Source organism: Mirounga leonina, unplaced genomic scaffold, assembly GCF_011800145.1.
Source record: "Mirounga leonina isolate KUSES-001 unplaced genomic scaffold, KU_Mleo_1.0 Mir_170, whole genome shotgun sequence".
Taxonomy (NCBI): domain Eukaryota; kingdom Metazoa; phylum Chordata; class Mammalia; order Carnivora; family Phocidae; genus Mirounga; species Mirounga leonina.
The window spans coordinates 18560652-18582611 of NW_023270433.1; the positions used below are offsets into that span (position 1 = coordinate 18560652).

At 44.4% G+C, this 21960-nt stretch overlaps 1 protein-coding gene across 2 annotated transcripts in view; it reads left to right on the forward strand.

The window, feature by feature from the left end:
* The first annotated feature begins 1847 nt into the window (after window positions 1-1847).
* The window catches only part of TNC (tenascin C), a 92587-nt gene continuing 72474 nt past the window's right edge, over window positions 1848-21960 (forward strand). For both annotated transcript variants that reach the window (XM_035015968.1, XM_035015969.1), the window contains exon 1: window positions 1848-2055. The gene's annotated coding sequence lies outside the window, so the exon portion shown is untranslated. The remainder of the gene's footprint in view (window positions 2056-21960) is intronic.

A 21960-nucleotide genomic window follows, 5' to 3' on the forward strand; every position in this document is an offset into this window, starting at 1 on the left:
ACCCGGGGAGATAAACTTGGTCGAATCTGGGAAACCAAGAGGCAAGGAAGCATTCACTACGAGTTGAAAGACACAGCCTCGTGCTACTGCAACATACTTTGGCTAAAACGCAGAATTAAAAACTTACGAAACAACCAACATTTGAATCAGCCGAAATGTTCAAAAGTTCAAATGAGCTGTTTTATGACATGACTATTTATGGGCTTTCTTGCTGTCCGGGAGGGTCACTTAAGCAGAGAAACCAGAATGCCAGAGCCATAGCAACCATGGGGATGACCGAACCTCGTGCCGCTTTTTCCAGATGGTTAAACTGAGGCCCACAGCAATAATAACAAGTATGGGAATTATATCCTTCATTACTAAAAACAGGCAGATGATTGAAGTCACCATTATTAGTAATGAACCAAAAAAAAAAAAAAAAACCCACAAGGATCTCCCCTTTAGCTCTTATGGAACAAAGAAATATATTTTCCATATTTAAATATGGCAGTGATTTTTGTACAAGCAGTGTTATAATTCAGTAGGGCATAAAACATTTCAATATCATCTGACAATGTTCCTGGACAGTGGTGCACAGTAGAAAGAACTATGGAGTCCGGTGTTGTCATCTAAACCCTTCCCAGGTGTATTCCCTAAGTGGACTTACATTACTTCTCTGAACCTCCATTTCTTCGCCTGTCAACAGGGCTCAACACCTGCTTGGTGTGAGTAAGCCTGTAATGAAATAATATCCATCAAGTACCTCGTGGAGCAGCTACTATAGACTTAAGAAGAGTGGGTCCAACGATAGCCACAGGTTACATGATTTGTCCTTTCCCTCCACTATCCCCAAACTGCTGTGTGTTGTGACAAGCTGAAACGTGGGTGCCGTCCGTGCCCTCGCTGCTTCCCCACTGCCTCAGATGCCTGTGTGTGCCCTGCGGATCCTCAGTGCATGCTAACCACCAAACGAATGGATGACTCAGAGCTTGGAAAGAATCCACAGCAGGCTGGAGAGCAAAGGCACAGCTCATGTCTCAAAGATTAAGTTGTTACCTTTTTTTTTTTTTTTTTTGCTTTGTGCTGGACACCTTTCCGCACTGAGCACGGAGAAGAAAACTTGAGAGAGCTTCCCCCAGGAGGTGCTGCTTAGAAGATAAGCCCACTCACAGGGCATGGGCATTGTCCAAAAAGCTGCCCCTGGTAGGGCACTGGGGCAGGGACGGTGAAGCCTCTGGGCAGCTGGGCATGGCTCCCTCCCCGAGAAGACCAAGCCCGGCAGATCTGCGCTCCCCGCACGCCCCACCTGCTGAGAACTAATCCTGGGTTATCTCTCCGCCTGCCCAGCGAAACCCAAACCCCCAGGCTTCTGAAGGGCTTTATCTCCTCTTTCCAGGAACTGGGCTCTGCCCTTTTCCTCTCGGAGGTGACGCTGGGCAGCTGCTGCCCAGAGCCCAGGCGAGCCGTGGCTCGCGTTTCCAGCCCGCCTGAGTAGGAGAGCCAAGGGCTGCCGATCCTGCTCCCCCTCGCTCCCTGGGCTTCTGTCTCACAGTTAGAAAATCCGTTCGGGGAGCAAAGCAAAAATCACACCTAGCTAACAGCTGCTCTGGGTCTGGGTCGGGGGTGGAGAAAGGGAGGCGGCAGAAGGCAGGGGGAGGTGGAATTCCTACTTTCGCCATAAATTGTATGCAAATGGGTTCCTTTCCTGGCAGGCAGCAGGGAGTGAGTGCGTCTTTCATGAGCTAACCCTGTTCCGCTGGGAGGGCTGTTCCTTTAATTCACCAACTGAAAAAGTAGGAAAGGATGTCTGGAGGCGAGGCGTCCCATTACAGAGGAAGGAGTTGCTATATAAGCCAGCCAAAGCTGGCTTCGCTGGCCACAGCCTGCCTACTGTCACACGCTCTCCCGCGAGCCGAGCGCAGACACACACCGGCCGGCCTCTCTTCCGCACAAAGACTGTGCGGCTGGGGGTGACCCTAGGGGCAGCGCACGTGGGAGCCCCGCTGCTCACAGCCAGGTACTGACTCCATGCAGCCGGTTCATTCAAGGATCTAGGTCCTTCCCAACTCCGGAAAGGTAAGTGGGTTTCACCCCCATCACCAAAGATCATTATGGCACACTGTTTGCATTCCTGGTACCAAAGGAGTTGTGGGTTCATAATTGTTAAACTTTCGCTGTGTCTTCGCTGCTGGCAAAATGGGGTATTTGTGACGATCAGATGCACGTTGACTGTCTTCTACTTACCCCTTCCAGTCTTGTAGATCTGGGGGGTTTGTTTGAGTTCTGCGAACAGTCACACGTGGAAGGAACTTTCTGTAAAGTTTTTATCTCTGCGTTCTCCAGAGGAAAAGTAAGAATCTTCTCTTAACTCCCTGCCTGGCTGATTCACCTGTGAATATTTTTGTTTTAGGAGGAGAGAGGTAGAATTTGAAGGTGGAGATCGTTCATGGCCTTTCTCTGGGATAGGTTAAGGGAAGGTTGATAGAGGATGATGGAGAGAATGATAAAACTGTCTATCTAAACAGCGCTCACCTTGCAGTTTACAAAAGTTTTGTATCCATCCCTCATCCCACCACATCCTCCCTGTGGTAAGACACAGAAAGGATGAGGGCTGGAGGACAGAAGGGAGGAAGGGACTCCTAGGGCCAGACTACAAGGTGGGAGGGGTGGACACCAGCTTCCATTCTGAAGGGCAGGGGGACTCCCCGTGGGTATCTCATGATTCAATGATCCTTGGGCTGGGTACCTGTGCATGTCTGGGGGTGCTTGGGGCCAGCAGTACCGCGAGTCTTTCTAGAATCGCCTCCCCCCTCCTCGCCTCTCATCACAGAAAGCCCTGAGAAACCCCTTGCCCCAGGGTTGGGAAGCTCTACCTGGCAGACTCTGAGAAGGGCACAGGGGCTCCTCTCTTTCTTCATCGTCGTAAGGGGATTCAGAGCTCGGGTTTTGAAGGCAAGGGTCAGTCATTTTGGTGTCCCCACCACCACCATCAAAGATGAGAATCTGCAACCTCTATGAGCCTCAGTGTCCACTTATCTAAAATGGGGACAATAACTTCTGTTGTCATTATGAGGAGGAAATGGGCCATAACGCATTTGGGAGAGTGAGTGCTCAGTAACCGGAAGTTGGGATAATCATTGTCATTTGTCAAACACTGCCATCACCTTGGAAGTTAAAAGAGGCGATCTTGGATTGTTTCTCATGTGTTCCTCATCCTCTACCCCAAATCCCCTTCTTTCTATCTCACTGGTCTGAGGGTGTCTCAGTGGGCTGACAGGTTGGAGACTTGGCCGTATTTTATAAGCAGGAGGTTGTTTTGGCACAAGTTAGGGGGAAGGGAGCAGCCCAGGGCTGGATGTAAATGTCGAGTTCTGACTCGAGAATGCACAAGGTTTTGAGTTTGGGCGTTTGCAGATTCTAAAGCTGTCAGCTATGAAGTACGGTGCTGCCGGGGACTCCTTGGAAATGCTTTCCGTCCAGAGTGAGAGCGGGACAGGGAGCCCCACTTGAAGAATGAATGCCTCTTTTTCATGTTTTGTGGACCTTTTCCCCTTTTTTATGAAGCTTTCCCATATGTGCTTTAGAAATAAAACCTGCTACCCACTCCAGCCAGCTTTCTGCCTTGTCCTTCAATATGGTAAGCCCAACTGAGGACTGGGGAGAGGAACTTTAGGTTCAGCGCTAAAGAAATCTCTGGAAAGTTTGCTGGCATCGTGTGCATCTGAGCCCACTGCCGTAGATGTGATTGTGCTTTGACCATACGTGTTTCAGGTAGGTGATGGCGTTTTGGGGAAGAAACGCGCAATATGAATAATCTCTGGTTTGCTCAGAACAGTGTGCATCGGATAAGGATTAAAAGGGGTATTACCAACTCTACAGTCTTTAAAGATTTTTTTTTTTTTTTGTCTGTGCTTTGTTTGAAAAACCTAGCTTCCCTATCTCTTCTTCTAGCTGCTTGTCTCCTCCCCGCCAAGGAAGTTACTGATCTTCCAGCCCTCGGTGTTGTTGTCCATATAAAGAGAATGACAATCTCTATCTCTCAGGACTCTTGTGACATCCAAATGAGATAATATATGGCAGACTCAGTACCTGACACATAGTAGGGGCTCAGTAAATGGAGATTTTTCTTAGTTTTCTTGCTTCTCAATTTATAAGGACTTATCTGAAATTCATGTTCTCAGACAGTGGTTTTCAAACTTATATTTAGCCATGGAAATATTCATTAAATGAAATTGATGGCAGGACTCCAGTATGACCAGTAGATGTGGGGCTACTTTGGTTGAAGCGGGAGGGGAGGGTCTGAAACTCACCCCATGGTTCTCAGCCCTTGGGACATTTCCACAGAACCTTGAATGACACAAATGCAGTTAAAAATCATGAAGCAAGGCAGTGTACATTCAGGCCGCAATCTTGCACTTCAGTGGGGATGTTTGCCCCTCCAGGGCCCACCTGGAACAGGAATCAATACTATTCCCCGAGTAGGACAGTAGACACGAATGTGGGAAGTATAAAATGCTTAACAAAGGACGCTTATTTTAATTAATTTTAATGATACCAATAGCCAAAATATATGGAGAGTCTACTCTTGTGTATGTCAACTCACTAAACATCCACAACCCATCTCTGAGAAACGGACCATGCCTATTGGGCAAAGACATAGGTTGAAGAGTAGAGAAGATGAATAACGTTTCTGGAGTCCTAGAATGCAGGGTGATGGAGCCAGTTTTGAGACCCAGGTCCCGATGACCCCCAAATCAGAAGCACATTTCACCGGGTTCCTTCTGAATGCTTCTGCTTCTTGCGCTCGCTGCCTGTAGAAGGAAAAAAACTTCCTTTCTGACTAAATCTATCCCTCCAGCCAGACTGTGGCCACCCATAAATACAGCAGTAGCCTGATCATATAACCAGAATGGAATTTGGAAAGGGAATTCAAGCTGACAGAATGAAAAACATATCCCCCTTAATCCTACCCTTTCTGAGGCTCACAATGAACTAAGAATACCTATTCCCTCCTTCCCCTGGGTTTCTATAGACACACAGCCATGTTTTGTTACAGGGAAAACTATCTAGCTGGTGTAAAGCACAAGGCCCTCCACACTGAAGTCACTTTAGTTTGAAAAGTAGAAAGTAGGCACCAGACATTTAGCTCACCCCAAATACACAATTCCTTGTGGTGAGGATAAAACACATACACACGGTAATTAACATTGAGGGCTAACTGTGTATCACATGCATGATAGGAGGGTTTGTCTGTTGTTCCTCATCTAATTCTCACTCTAACACTGCAAATTATAAATCACTCACTCCATTTTATGGACAGAGAGCAAAAGCCCCAAGAAGGTAAGTGGCTCACATGAGGGCTTTCCGTAAGTGAGGAGCAGGGTTGGCTTTGAACCCAAACTCTCTGACTAAAACTCTACTGTTCTTTCCACTGTGTTGCATTGCTTCCCGAAGTCAGGCAGGGCTGACCCCATGTAGAACCTTGAATGATCTCTTTCAGTGATTGGCCAGACTGTAGAGATGCCCCCGACTGGCCTTGGTATCTGTTGACCTTACAGAATAGCCCTGCATATATCATTTTCCCTGGTGCTCAGAAAAGGTCAGCTTATAGTGGTGCAGTTCTCTGCCTGGAAACAGAAAAGTTCGAATTTCAGCCCCGAGAGAGAGAGAGAGAGAGAAAGAAAGAACGACACTAAAGGAGGCGGTCAGGTCATTACTGTTGGTTTTCATCCCAGGAAAGGAGGCACAGACTTTGCTGTGCTCTGCAAGCTGGAACTCTGCTTGGAGAAGCAGCACCGTCCCTGCACCCGCACCCTCTCCGAGAGCCAGGTGAACCGAGCACCTGGTGTAAAAGGGCTGATGGGGGGACAGAGCGAGATCAGTGTGCCCGGCCCTGGGGCAGTGAACCTCAGGACGATCAGGAAATAAAGGGTTGTAGGCTCCAAGCCCCAAATTCCCCTGAAGTCTTAGAGATGAGGGTGATGGTTCAATCACTTCTCGCTTTGAGAAGATCACAGGGGATTCCCGTGCATCTAAACCCGGCCAATTTGAAGATCTTCAACATGTGGGAAACATGAAACAAAGGCTCCCTTCCAAGGGGGAAAACCCCATCAAAATCCTGCCATCTCCAGGCCGTAATCCCATCCAAACAAAAGGCAGCAGTGGCCTTACCTACCGTAAAGGGGCTGCACATTCCGTGTGGCTTCTTGGTAGAGGGGAAGAGTCTGTGTGCCTACCTGATTCTAACCCTGGTGACCAGACTTTTCTTTCAGTAATGCCCTTAAGCCTAGAATTGTTTTTCTGTTTCCTTCTGCCTTGTCTCATATTTCTGGCCTCTATTTAGCAGCAACCTCATTCGGCACTATCATTGCATCCTCTGACCCTCCATCAAGGAATAAAAGCAAAATGCCCACACTGAAAGCACCCTATGTGAGGAAAAGCCCTTTCACGTGCATTTCTAGTCTATTTGTGAATGGAAATGAAAAAAAAAATCATGCCAAATTGTCTCAGATTTTTTGAAATTTCCTGAAATTCACAGGTTCTTAATTATGTAGCCATGGTAACTTGAATAGTTTTGGTTGGTCTTTAACATCCACCCCCACCCCCCAAACACCCTATGTCAGGAGCCAGAGAGATTTTGTAAGCTCTGAAAGTCGATAGCTTTGCTTCAGAACTAACCAGTGGTTAACTCTTGCCCTGGAGGAGATCAGTTGGCTGCTATGAACTTCTACATGAACAGGTCCAAAAAGGTCTTCTAGCTGGGGTTTTGGGGTGACTGTAATAGCTAACATTTCCCAACAACTCTCCAGGCATTTTGCCTTTGAATCATCAACCATTCAGCCAGTGTAACTGCCCCCCCGCCATTCAAACATGGGAAACCTGATGCTAAAAACATTTAAGTAGCTTCCCCCAAACCACGCAGAGAGTAAATGTCGGAGCCAGAACTCAAACCCAGCTCCAAGTCCTGAACACGTGGTTATAAACATTAGGATACGCAGGTCACGCTCCGCACCTTAATTCTATTTCATCTTCTGACAACAGAGAGGGCTGGACACCACAAAGCTAAGAAAGAATCAAAAGCTCGTCTTTCAGACCCCCGTGTTCTTCTCTTCGGCATGGCAGCCACTGGTGGTATCTCTGACTTCCCCCTTCAGAGAGGCCGCAACTGTGTCTTGCTGGTACTCATTTTGCCCAAGGAGTCTAGCCACCTGCTGACAGGTACCAGGCCCTCAGTAAGTTACTGTTGAAACTCTCTGCCGTCCCAAAGGAAATGGATCAACAGCACAGCACTGCCTTACTTCGGGACTGTGTTCCATGGCTTATGAAGCATTTTCCTCTGCTGGGTCAGTTTTTAACAAAGTAGAATGCACAGAAGTTTATAAATGTATAAAATGACTTTTCCGTGCCTCACTCTCAGATTGTCCCAGCAACTATAGATAACCTTACAGGTGGGTAAACTGAGGCCTAGAAAGGTTGTCATTTGCAAAAGTGGAAGAGGTGGCGCGCCCATCTCCCGCAACTGCGCCTCTTTCCTGTGCCATTTAGCCCTTCAGATCTTCTTCCCATTGTTCAGATAAGGAGGTTAAAGACAGCAGGCTACTTTCCAGAGGAATATTTACATTTTTAAAGGGTAACTCAGTAGAGAGGGCAATGCTTAACGGATAAGAGAATTGCCAAAGGTGGATTTCAGGCAAGGGGATCCTTGGGAGGAGTAGGAGAACTCAAATTTTATCACCCAGGGATGTGTTCAGGGGTAAAACCATACTTGACAGAAAGAAAGATGGTGGGGACTGAGTATTGAGCGCAAGTCAGTATATTTTTGTTCAGAACTCTAAGCCTACATGTGCAGCATAAGGCACTCCTGGCTCATAGCAGTGCACTGGGGAACTTTCTAGGCATGCGGTCCAGCAGGAACGCATGTGGCCTCCCTGCAGAAGTGACACACGAGAGCCAGAACAAGAGAGCCTAAAGCAGCCCTGGACTCTCTGCCAGGCAGAACCTCTCCCAAACACTGCATCCAGTCTAGGCACCAAGATACAAAATAACAGCAACAACAGCAATACCAATAAAGCATGGGAATGCATCCAGACAGGAAAGCCATAACTTCCCACTTAGGGAAGAAACAGTCTGGGAGAGGCAAGTACACAAGGAGCGGGAGAGAACCCACCTGCTGGGGAGCTCAGGGAAGTAAAAATCAGCTCATGCTGGGCACTTGCACCTTTGCTGCTGCCCCCAAGGGAAGCTGGCTGCTCTCTGGGAAACTTGTGCCCTGGGTCCTGGGATGGTCATACAGAGGTGGCTTGATACAGAGATGTCACAGTAGAGTGTTCTAACTTATAGGTAGTTTGTTAAAAAATTTTTTTCCTGAGAACCTATAGAATGTTGAAATTGAAAGAGCTCTTCAGCAGCTTCTAAGCAAGGGGCTTGGAGACCGGATTGAAAAGACTCCTCCAAGGTGATTTGGGGGCTGCCGTGGAGAGAGGGGGAGGCCACGCAGGGGCTCCATTCAATCTTATTTTAATTTAAGCCCCTTCACTTTTATCTGTTTTGTGCACAGAGCTTCCTCATGAAATGTCATTTGATGAAAGAGTTCTGAGGCAAAAAAAAAAATTAAAGTTTTTGCAAATTGCTGGCCTGGTTTAACTCCTCTTATTTGGAAGATGGTAAAACTGAGACTCAGAGGAGGAAAAAGTCCTTCTAAGATCTCACGCCAGTTGGCAACAGGGTCAGGTCTCAGTCCGAGGTCTTCTGACTCTTGCTCTTGGAAGCCAGGGACAATATAAAAAAAAAATGTCAGAGTTAATATATTATTTAAGAAGGGAAAATTAGCAGAGTCTTATTTTCTGAACACCTTTAGCACACAGGGGTTGAGGCAAGCGTCCACTATATTTGTTATCTCTTGCATAACAAATTGCCATGAAATTTGGTGGTTTAAAATAACACCCATTTATTATCTTACAATTTCTGTAGGTCAGGAATCTGAGCATAGCTTAGTTGGACGTTTTATTTTTTTATTTATTTATTTTTTATTTATTTTTTTTTTAGAGAGCAAGCGAGAGAGAAACAGCATCAGAGGGGAGAGGGTCAGAGAGAGAAGCAGGCTCCCCGCTGAGCCCGGAGCCCGATGCGGGACTTGATCCCAGGACCCTGGGATCATGACCTGAGCCGAAGGCAGATGCTTAACCATCTGAGCCACCCAGGCGTCCCTAGTTGGACGTTTTAGGTCATGGTCTCTCTTGAGGCTACACTCACAGTGTTGGCCAGAATTGAGGTCTCATCTGAAGGTTCAACTGGGGAATTATTAGCTTCCAGGCTCACTTACGTGGTTGTTGGCTACATTCAGTTTCTTGAGGTCTGTTGGCCCAAGACCACTCTCAGCTCCTTGCCACACGGACTTCTCCAACATGGCCATTTGTTTCATCAAAGCCAACGAGAGAGAGAGCCTGCAGGCAAACAGACATCACAGTTTTGTACAGCTTAACTGTGGAAGTGATATACCCATCACCTTAGCCATATTTTGTTGGTTAGAAATAAGCCACTAGGCCATCCCACACTCAAGGGAAGAGAATTGCACAAAGATGTGAATAGGAGGGGCAGTATCATTGGGGCCCATCTCAGAGCTTCTCTGCCATTCCAGCACTCCAATGCCACCTATTTCTGACAACTTCTTATCAATAACAAGTTCACCCAACCCACACCTGCACTTCTGTTGATGGGCAATCAACAATTATGGCAGCCACTAGAGTGGGCTGTATTTTATTTAAGCTTTCCATCATTTATAAGGTGGAGCCAGGTGTTTTGCATTAGATGTCCTAGTTCATTGGGGAGGCATGATTCCCTTGAATATCTCAGGACAGGATCATCCAAGGCAATGGCTTCAAATATATTTCATTCAAAGGCAAGACATTCGAAGTGACAGAATCTGAAACTCATCCATTGTCTCCCCTCCCCAACCTATTTCTCTTTTAGCAGATATAATGAAGACTAAAATTTAGGATTAATTCTTTCTCCCTTTCCACTTTGTCCTTACTGCACCATCCTATTCCAAACTTGTGGATTCTGTTGCCTTAACCAGTAAATCAGTTCACTGCCTCCCCACCCCCTCCCTCATCATCCTAGTTCAGGTCGTGCATCTCACAGATGGACCATAGCAGTAGTTTTCCCACTGGTTCCCATCCCACCAGCTTTTCCTTTCAATCTATCCCTCAACCTGGGTTGTAGGTCAACATTCCCAGGCTTAAAGATTTCCAAATGATTCTCTTCTGGCCACAGGAAAAATTCAGATCTCCAACGTGGAATTCAGTTTCTTTCATGGTCTGGCTTCTGGCCTCCAAACAGACTTTGTACTTCAGCTGTAATCCATGCGCTCAACACCAACTATTTCATGCTTTTTATACCCTGGCAAATGCCACTCCCTCTTTCCTAGAATATCCTTCCCTGTGTTTTTCATCTACTCATAATCTTTTAAAATTCAATTCAGGAACCACCTCCCTCCTCCGGGTAGATGAATTGTCCCTTTATTGTCATCCCATTCTACCCCATATCTTTTTGTGTCATCACCCTTATCATTCTGGAACTGCCTGTCTGCTCATAGTTCAACTGCTCCTGCCAATGAAGTTCTTGAAAGGAGAATTTATATCTGGTTCATCTGAAGTTGAGCACAATTGGAATAAAATTAATCTTCAACCACAGACAGGAGTTATTGCTGGGTCCCAGATTTGGACTTCTCCTTCCTCACTAGAGTTTATTTAGAAAGCCCAGAACTTGAAGTTGTTTTCATGTCTTGGCCTCTGGGCTTTCAACTGTGCAGAGTGATGTCATGACTTATGACAGCAGGAAGCCAGCCCTGTTCTGGGACAGGAAACCATCTCAGGACACAGACTTCAAGGAATGGCCTTGCTTTCAGAGGAGGCTTCTGGGATCAAAGCATGCCCTGCCTGGGATTTGGAAAAACCAGTACCAAGGACAGAGGAGACCTGTCTAGGGATTTGAGGCTGAGTCACAAGAGATCCTAGTATCTGAAGGTTATAACAAGGATCAGTCTACAAACAGAAAGGGAAGGACTCAAGGGAGGGATGGAGACAAAGAGCTCTCTATCTTAGGACATGGAGAAATTCACAGCACAGGGGGAGGATCGGCTAATGGTTCAGAGTATGGCTTTAGCATTAGTTCTGGGTTCAAGTGCTTGCTCTTATCAACGTGATCTTGGCCAAGTTACTCAACTTCTCTAACCCTCATTTTCATCCATAGTAAAGGTAAAATAGTAGCACCTACTCCAGAAGGTTATTGTGATGATTAAATGGTATAAGGGTGAGTGCATTGCTTAGCACAAAACTGACACTTCGGTATAAATGTTTTAACATATTTTATTATTTATTTATTTTATTAACATATAATGTATTATTTGTTTCAGGGGTACAGGTCTGTGATTCATGAGTCTTACACAATTCACAGCGCTCACCATAGCACATGCCCTCCCCAGTGTCCATCACCCAGCCACCCGTCCCTCCCATCCACCTCCACTCCAGCAACCCTCAGTTTGTTTCCTGAGATTAAGAGTCTCTTATGGTTTGTCTCCCTCTCTGGTTTCATCTTGTTTCATTTTTCCCTCACTTCCCCTATGATCCTCTGCCTTATTTCTCAAATTCCACATATCAGTGAGATCATCTGATAATTTTCTTTCTCTGATTGACTTATTTTGCTTAGCATAACACCCTCTGGTTCCATCCACATCGTTGCAGATGGCAAGATTTCATTTTTTGATGGCTGCACAATATTCCATTGTATATATGGGTATAAATGTTTTACTGTCGTTGTTGCTACCTGTTACTGAAATGGTCATGGGTAATAAGGTTCCATTAGACAAACAGTTCCCGAAACTATGGCCTGTGGAGCAGCATTCCTGCGAGATGCAACTATAAAAGTGTCCTGTGGACAAAGGGGTTTAGGAGACCCTTGGCACTGTGTCCTGTTCTTGGGAATTCTTAGCTCATATTCCAAGGGTGGAGATAAAGTAGATAAGAGGACATGCAAGATCCTTTTAAGCTCCTCATGGAGCTTATATTAGGGTGGAAGAAGATAGATGATAACAAGGAATCAAATAAACTTGTGAGTACAATTTCAGGCAAGTATTTGCTAAGAAGAAACATAAAACACAGTAAGGGAGCAGACAATGAGATGGTGGTAAGTGGGGTGCTCTTTTAAATAGGGTGAGACATGGAGATGACATTTAAGCAGAGATCTGAATAAAACAGAGAAATTAGCTCTGTAGGTAGTGGCTAGGAGTTTAGATTTTATTCTGAGTGTGATTAGAAGCTAATGGGAGATTTGGGGGAGAAGAGTACATGATCTAAGAAATCCTGTAGCAGTTAACCTATCCAGCTTCATTTAACCCAGTGTCCCCCAAGTTATTTGACCATAAATGCCATTTTCCACAGGACATGTACCTAAAAACATCTTGGAATGTAATCTGGTAAATTCTACACTGGAGCACAAGGCTTCATAGATTTTTAAAAGGACTATAAATTTGCTCTCACTCATCTAGACCTATGGTAAAAAGCCCAGCAAACCACTCGGGCTGAAACAGGCATGCCCGGAGCAAGAAGACCTAGCTCTAGAGGTAAAGAGAAGCAGGGTGTCACCCTAATTAGCAACTCTTTTTGGCTGAGATGATCAATGAGCACAGCCAGGCTGCAGCAGACTCTGGAATCCCATCTCAGGCCAAAGGAAACTTGCCAACATCTGCCTAAAAACTAATCAGTGTTTGCAAACAGTACACCTTGGCTTAAGCATTCTCCAGAGGGGAAGTGTACAAAACTTGAGGTCCAGCCAGAGGCTCTGGGAGACAGAGGTCAAATATTTCGGTGCTTACACACAGACAGCCACCAGATTGCTGCTAAAGATCTAGGAAATGGAAGGTGAAGGTGTCTACTCGGGCTCTGATCTCTCTCTTTATTGAGCAGCGCTGATTTAAATTTTCACCTTAAAATGAACTACAGGAAGTTGCTTGATGAATCAGCCCAAGGTAGTAGTTGAGAGCACACATTTTATAGTCACAAGTTCGGGTCCAAATGCTGGCTGTCCCTCTAAACCCATCACTGAATCTCCCGGAGTCTCGATTTGACTTCCAGGTGTGCATAGTAATACCTATCTCACCAGGTTGTCATGACAAATGACAAGATAAACGGTAGCATGTATAAACAGCTTCTAGCATAAGGTATGGCACAAAACGATATATAGTAGGCTCTCAACAAAATGTTAGTTTCCTTCTCGTCCAGTTCAATCTGTATTTGGTTTTACTACTATATTCCAGCAAGGGTCAGGAAACCCAGGTGGCAGCCTATTTTTATAAATAAAGTTTTATTGGAATACAGCAATGCTCATTTGACCTTTATGCCACGACAATGGCTACTTTCTCTGCAATTGTAGAGTTGAGTCTTTGCGACAGATCATCTAGCTGCAAAACCTAAAATATTTACTGTCACTTAGAAATAAATTTACAACCCCTGCCAGTGTGCTAAATTTAGATACGTAATTGCCAATCACCACAACCTAGCAAGGTATATATTATTATACTTATACATATAAAGAGATTGAAACAGAAATAAAGGCTCATCTAGTAAGTCCCCCTCCAAAAACATAATGCTGAAAGAAACTTCGAAGAATGACAGAAGAGTTATTCATTTATATGATTCATCCTCGATTTCCCCTGGAACCCCCTCTGCCTTTTATCTCTCTCAGGCTGAATTTCTTGACTTCCCTGCCATATGCTGAATTAAATGTTGTTGTCCAGAAGGGACTCCCCCCCACACACAATTTTCCTTATTTATTTATTTGTTCATATAAGTCCGTTCTTTCAAAAATGAAAGTTGTAATTTCTAGACCCTCTGAAAGACTCACGCCTTGACTGATTTTTTGGAAACAATACTCTTTTTTTTTTAGTTGTACATAGCATGAGGACCAGTTTTCCAGAAAGAAGAGATTTGTTAAGCTCCTCTGTCTGCTACTTCTCACTTTATCTTCCTCTCACTTACTCACTTTCTGTCCAGGCCAGACTCAAAGAGAGTAGGCTCTTTCCAGGGGCTTTAAAGATTTGCCTGAGACAGAAATATTATAGCACATTTGGCTCTGTGCCTCCGCTCAAGTTCAAAACTACGTAAAATGGCTATGTGCACTCCAGCTCCCCAGCCCCACCCTCCTAAGGGGCCCCGTTTTAGGGATCCAACAATTCTACTTGCATGAGTGATATTGGGTATCCCTCTGATATTTGTTGCATAAATTTTAATTGTCTAAACTGAAAAAATGAATCTTGCTTAAAAAGATAACTTGGTATAGCAGAAAGAGCATAGGATTTAGAATTATAGGACTGAGTTCTTAATTTTAAATCAAATAATTACTGGCTGGGCAAGTTATTTCACCTTCCGAAGCTTTCAGCTCTCATTAACAGTAAAATACGAACAGCACTTCCTAACTCCTGAGGTTGCCATCACAATTAAAGGGCATCTGCAGGGGCCCCTGGGTGGCACAGTCAGTTAAGCGTCTGACTCTTGGTTTTGGCTCAGGTTGTGATCTCAGGTTCATGAGATTGAGCCCCACTCAGCACCGAGTCTGCTTGAGATTCTCTCTCCCTCTCCCTCTGACCCTCCTGCTCATGTTCTCTCTGTCTCTTAAATAAATAAACCTTAAAATAAAAAGGGCATCTGTAAAGTTCCAGGCACAGAATACATGTGACACTGTCTGTCTCACTCATGGTTTACATTGGTGGACATTGAGTGCCACCAAACCGAATCCCGTGACATACTTCAAACACAAAATAATCACATAGGTTTGGAAAACACTATAAACTCTCCCCCTCTTGGAAATTTCTGATGAACACAAACCCATTAAAGACCCTGGAAAACCCTGAAGTAAACAAAGCTGTATAATTTGTTTGGTTTAAAACAGCATTTTTCAAACACGTTTAACTAGGAAAACTTTGTGTCCCTTGCATTAATACCTGCCAACATGTTGTAGATTACACTTTACAAAAGGCCCCCTCAATCTCTTCTCCGCCTTTTGGCTAAGGTCAAGTGCAAAATGCCCCCTCACGTTATGCAGCTAATTAAACCCAAGTCAGGGGTTGGAAATCTCTCTATTTTTCAGGCTCAAGTGCAGCTTCCCCTACTCTCTCTGGAAGTAAAGGTCTTTCATTGTCAATAGTTACTCTGGACCCTGACCACACTTGGACAACAGTCAAGGATGACCCCAAAGCCGAGTATAGGAATGGGCTCTCTGACACTTGAGTCAGTCCATCTGAATTAAATCCCTGCTGCCCCTTTCGAGCCCAGTGAGCTGGAGCTGGGGGAGCTTCAGTTTCCTCATCCCTAAACTGAAAAATAAATAAACAAACAGACAAAGATATAAATAAATAAAGGTAGCTACTTCATCGGTCTTGGAGAAGATTCAACAAAATAACCCAAGTAAGACAGGTAGTGAAATTCCTGGCACAGGTGTGTTCACTCAGTGTTAGCTACTATTGAAGCATTGAAATGGCCCCATTTGAGAAAGAGAGAGCAGACAATGAAAGTATGTTTCCTTGTGTGGGTATCACACAAATTAATTGCTGGAGCAGTGTTAGTTTTCCCTGAGAGTCCGGTTTCCTGCTTTGAATCTTAGAGGCATTGTTTCATTTCAGGAGTCAACTTCTATCAAAATGCATCAAACTTTACTGCACTTGATTCATACAGGCTTTTATATTGTCAGAGACTCCATCTGGTTCCCTCTGACTCAGGCCTCAAATGGCATTCCATTCATTCGAATATCAGCACGTTGGCTTGGAAAAGATTACCAAAGCCATCTAGTCTTGCTATGCCAAATATTTGGCACACATAGCAATAATCCCTCACTTTGGGACCCATGGTGCTAAGCCATCACAGCACTTTTTCCCCGAGTCCAAACGAGGCCATGGTGCCAGGTGGCCGTATCAGCTCACTGAGGTTGATGCGTAAGCGGAAACTCCGTTGCTGTCCCAAACCAGTTCAACCTCTCAGTCAATGTTTCAACCACCTCTACAATATTACTGTCTATTTTTTAGTATGTCCGATGTTTTGGAGTTCCCTAATAAGGGAAGCCACAGAGGAAGAGGAGAGAAAAGCAGAACAGATGCTAACATTGGGGGGGGGCGGTATATATAACTCTATCATTCTATTCTCTGTCTCCAACAACCCTGGAAATATCCTGATTTTACAGCTGAAGAAGACACAATTCAGAAACGTTACAGAATTTATTTATAGAATTTTATAGAATTTGATCTCCTGCTCTAAAGGCTATGTTCTTCTCTATCTTATCACAGTGCCTCCTTAAAAATTTTCAGAGTCTTTCAAGGCTACATCTCTGGCATTGGGTAGCTTACAACAGCTTCACAGGGGTCACCATGTCCCAGTGCCCTTTTAAAAGGTCTCTTATTTAACATTGAGGTATGAGTCAGTCTGTAACCCATCCTTCCTAGACAAATCTCTGATCTCTTCATTTTGGCTGAAGAGCTCAAGAACCTACTTGCAGTAGAGTCAACTAGATTTCCTGGAATTGGATGAAGACCAGAGGAGGTCATTGTTCCAATAGGAAATGAACTGAAATTTACATTTGAAACAATTTTCCAGAACTTTACAAGAACTATATTGTTGCCACTTGGTCAGACCCTCTTTTTATTTTCCTTTCTGTCTAGGCAAGAAAGAGGAGAGAGAAAGCAAGTGCTCTGCAGAATTTTTATTTCAAAAATTGAAACCAGACCACACCAGGGCAGTTTGTGGTCTGAATGTATCAATGGATCTAGTCATATTTCATCTGAGCTTTTCTTAGGTATACTAAACCACAAATATGAATCTCATTATTGTGTCTGAATGGAAATATTTTATGGATTAAGATTTGTGAGCTTAATTGTGTTGGTAAGGAAACTTCTGTTTGGGGGATGGCAAGAAGGAAGCCACAAAGCACCACCAGCCCTTCAGCCAAACAACTAAAGAAAGAAACATAATCTGGGGAGCAGGGGGCTATCCTTAATATTGGCTACTTGACATGGATCTAAAATGAAGTCCAAATTTAAGTTCAGCAGAAATATTGCCAAATTAGCAATGGATCACGGGTCCCTAGAACCCAAGAGTCAAGGACTGGGGACACACACTCTTGCTTATTTGACGGGAGAGTTGGTGGGACCTACCCAAGGTCCCACAGAGAGTGGTTGGCAGGACTGTGCCTCAGAGCTCATCTTCTAGCCCTTTGATCTACTGCACTCCCCACTGCACGGTCTCAGGAGAGCCTCAGATCTCTGGGAGCTGAGAAATAAGTAGTGAAAAGTCAAAATTCAAAAGGAGAGAGAGTGACCTAACTCCAACAACAAATGCCGCAGTGACATGGGGAGACTAATAACCCAGGAGGCCTCATTCACATGGAAACCAGAATTTTACACTGAGGACATCACAGTCCTGGTCGAGTTCACCTCCTGCCAACGGTCTAGTTGAGTTTACTGTGATGCTATGGAAGATCTATCTCAAAGCGGACAGTACTGGGCTCTCAAGAACCCTTGAGGTGTTGCCTGGAATCTCATAGGAAGGAGCCCAGTGTGTCTTGGCCATCTTGTAACCCCTGGGCTTAGTGTGGTCTCTGGCACATAGTAGGTACTCACTGAACAGCTGAGTGAATAAAAATGAACTAATGCTGGGAGTGCAGCTATGATGAATTCCTTGATACATCTTGTCTTAGAAGAGATCACTGGAGAACTAATTACCTTAGAGCTATCAGGAAAATAAGAGTATTTGTTCATTCAGTCATTCCATGCATACGAGACCCTGCTATGTGTAAGTTCAAATCAAGAAATATATTCAGCTTTATTTCACATAAGTATAAACATATTGTGCCTTCACTGTTGTAGACGCTGAGCTTGGTGTTGGGTATTAGATGAATGGCTCAGATGTAGTTCCTGCCTTCATGGAGCTGACATAGTCCATACAATGACCTTACAGTCCAATATAAATACAAGATAGAACGGGCTTATGCTCGAAAAGAGGAAGATGTACATACATAATAAAGTCACTCAAAATCAATTTTAGAATGACACGTGATGGAAATCATATCAAATCAAGAACTTGGAGAATTCAGAGGGAAAAAATTACCCGAGAAAATGTCTAATAATAGATGATTTTTTAGCTCTGTCTTGAAGGACAAATAGATTTGTCCATTCAGAGATGGCAAAGGGGCTCTCGAGCAGCCTTCGAGGCTTCTGGTACCCTCTCTCATTGACAACTGAGATATGGCAGCATCTCCGAAGATTTTCCCCTTTGAGCCGGGTGTTTGAAAGTTATGGAGATAGAGCTTGGGACTGGTCTTGAACCATAACTTTTTTCCTTGGCCCTCCAGCCCAAAAGGCTGTAGAAGACCATGGTTCAGGGCACTTAACTTTGGACTCAGATGGACTTGTGTTCAGATCCTGACTCCACTACTTAATAAATATCTGAACTTACATAAGCCACATAATTATTCTCTGCTTCAGTTTCCTCGTCTTCAAAATAATAAAGATACTGCCTCATATCATTTTGTGAGGATTTTAAAATTGGAAACGTAAGATGCTTAACTGGCAAAATAAGCACACAGGGAATGGCATAGATGACATTTTTATTACTTTTATTATCACTTTTATTATCACTATTATGATTTCAAGCTCTTCTTTATCTTCTAAGGCCTTTTCAATCAATATTTGGTAGTTCTAAGAATTTCCTCCTCCCGGAAGCCCTCTGGGAACTTCCATGCTCAGACTAACACTTTCTTCAATTCCTTCATTCAGACCAGCACTGCTACTGAACCTTGCTATGTATATTCTAGTTTCTGAGATTTCTGGAAACAGACAGTAAGTCCTTCCCCTGCCTAGTCTCCCTAGCACACTGCATACTGTGCAGCCCATTGTAAGTAAAGAGAAAGCAGCCCTTAAAAGAATCTTAACACTTATAATCTTGCTATCAGCCTGAGAGTCTGTGCCATGTTCCCAATCTGCAGTGACACACACACACACAATAAAAATAAAAGAATATCACAGATATTAAATCCATAGTACATGGACTTAAAATCAAATACATTTGTGGGTGCCTGGGTGGCTCAGTTGGTAGAGCATCCGACTCCTGATTTCAGCTCAGGTCAGGATCTCAGGATTGTGAGATTGAGCCCCGAGTCAGGCTCCCATCTGTTCATCAATGGACGTGGAGCCTGCTTGAGATTCTCTCTCTCCCTCTGCCCCCCTACCCCGCATGCTCTCTCTCTCTCTCTCTTTTGAAATAAAAAATAATAAAATAGTAAACTGCATTTGTGAACTTTTAGGAGGAAATTGTAGGCTTTATGATTAGAACATGCTGATCTTCTTCATTGTTGTATCCTTCATGGTTAACTCAAGGCTTGGCAGATGGTAGGTATTTAATAAATATGTACTGAAAAGATGGATGGGTAGAAGGATGGATGGATGGACGGACAAATGGATGGATGGGTGGGTGGATGGATGGAAAACTGAAGAAACCTTACAGGACCAAGAAACCTGGAAATCTCTTAACACAGAGTCTCTCCAAGATCCTATTGCTGATACGTCTTTCTGGGGACCTTTACAATGACCTCAGACTAAGAATTACCAGAAGCCTTTCATATGCCCTTACTTTTGAAGGGCTCTCGGTAGCCCGGGGGGAGAGAGAAACCTCAATCAAATTCATTGACCAAGAGGGAGGATCTCTGGGTTTTAATATCAACTTTACCACTAATTAGCTACAGACCTTCTCTGATGTTTCAGTTCAGTAATTCCCTTTCAAGGCATGTACTACCTGTCCTGATTCAGATGTGGCTGCTTGGAGCGATGTATTCATATCAGTTCTGAAGTGGGGCTCTGTGGAAATGTATCAGTGCTGATTAGAAATGCCTGCCACGTATACTAGAAGGATGTGTTCTGGTGCCACAGATTTGCCACCCCCCGACTCAGTGGTTTTCTACAGTTGCTTCTAAGCCCTGCTCAACTCTGATTTTCACCCTATCATCTCATGTCTGTCTGTGTCTGTGGAAAGTGCCGAGAAGCTGAGCCAAACGTTTCCCGTCAGGAGCAATGTCTTAAAAGACTACACCACAAGCAGCCTCTTCTGGAGAAATCCCTGGCAGAGCAGCATGGACATCCATCCCAGAAGGAGCACTGCCTCTTGGCCGGGGTACTGACCTCCCAGAAAAGAGCCCCACCCTAGCCTCACAGATTTGCCTTTTCTTGCTACTGAACGAAAACAGATAAACCAGGAGGAAAACCAGGGCTGTAGCCTCAGCCTCCTCACTCCCCTGTGGATTTCAGAGTATCCCTGTCACTTGACAAACTGAAGCACTAACAATGATACACTTCCAAGGAAAAAGCGGCAAGAGGGGGCTCCCCGCCCTCCCTTACGAATCTCTCATCCTTCAGAGACTAGCCTTCCAATAACTGCCTCCTCTAAACCAAGGACACAAGCCATCACACAGTGATCACACACACAGGTTACTGAGATCTCTGTCCTGTTAGGCGCGATCCTCAATATTTTCATATATTATCTCATTTAATCTCATTTTCTCCCACTTGCAGTTGAAAGAACTTTATTGTGGGGTTGATACTAATATTACCATTTTACAAACAAGAAAGGTGAGGCTCAGAGAGGGAATGTTACATATCGAAGGTCACAGCTACTAGATGGAACCATATGAAGTTGCCTTCTATCCAACCATTTTTGACCTACAAAAATGGCAATTCCATTGAGGTCAAACTGAGAGCAAGTGGCAGAACCAGGGTTCAATAGTACTTGCCTGATTCTAGAACAGATATTCTCCAACATTGCACAGACTCTCCCTGGATAACTGTCCATTTTAACATTTATCATTCCTCCCTGTAATTATCTGTTGATATGTGTGTTTCCTCTACTGGCCCATGAATTTAATGAGAACAAGAATGATCCATCACAGGTCTCTGAAACACCTCAGTATCCCCTGGGCTATCTTAGCACTCACTCGATTCATCTGTGTTGAATGCAAAAATGAGTAATTTTTCAAATGAATTCATTCTCAGGCCTCTGGGATGGATGATTGCTGGCTCCAGTAGCATCCAAATTGGGCACCAGCTAAGTCACCATGCTACATGAATGGATAAATGCTTTTCAGTGCTGGATTTCAAACACCTAGGGCTTGGTGGTGCTTTGGTTTGGCAGTCAAAGGTTCTCTTAATTCTTTCAAGACAGGTTGTGCTGGCCCCACTAACTGTTAAGGATCAGATGTCCTCGGAAAAAATCCACACTTAAGGTTGTTTCCTGGCCCCTCTCTCTCCCTGACACATTCCAAGAAGGAATTTATGGATGTTGGGAAGGACAAGGGGTGAAGAATTTCTAGAACCTTTAAGAACGCCCATGCGTAATGACTGTGTTCGATAAAATTCTTCTCTTGCCTGTAAGCAAGAAGAAAAATTTGGTGTGAGCTGCCTCATGCGTTGCCAAAATGCGTTGGAAAGAGATTCATCTGCATTTCTAAACAGTAGGAATCTTCCTCACTGCCCCCAACCTAGGATATTTCATGTGCTTGCCTAAGTCAACAAGATAGATATATTCTGGGAGCCACTAAAAATGAAGTCATAAGTAATTCTGAAATACGATTCTAGCCAGTTGGAAGTTTTATCTTTATCTAAAAATGAAATTGTTTATTCTCCAGGAGCGGAGAATAGTCTTCCACAGGCTTCCTGTGACTAGGAAAAACTTCAAAGATTGTTGATTCCTTCATCCAGCAATGGTCTTTGTCCTGTGGCGAGGTTCCTAAAAATAACGGATAGTTTACGTTATGCTGCTTCCAAAAGGTTAGCCACCAAACAGCTCTTCGTGGAGATGGGGTGGGGGCAGAGCTGATAACCAGACAAGAGGCGCCTGAAAGTACAAAATTATCAGCTAGAAAGCCCTTGGAAAACGGCTGCCACGGTACCGACCA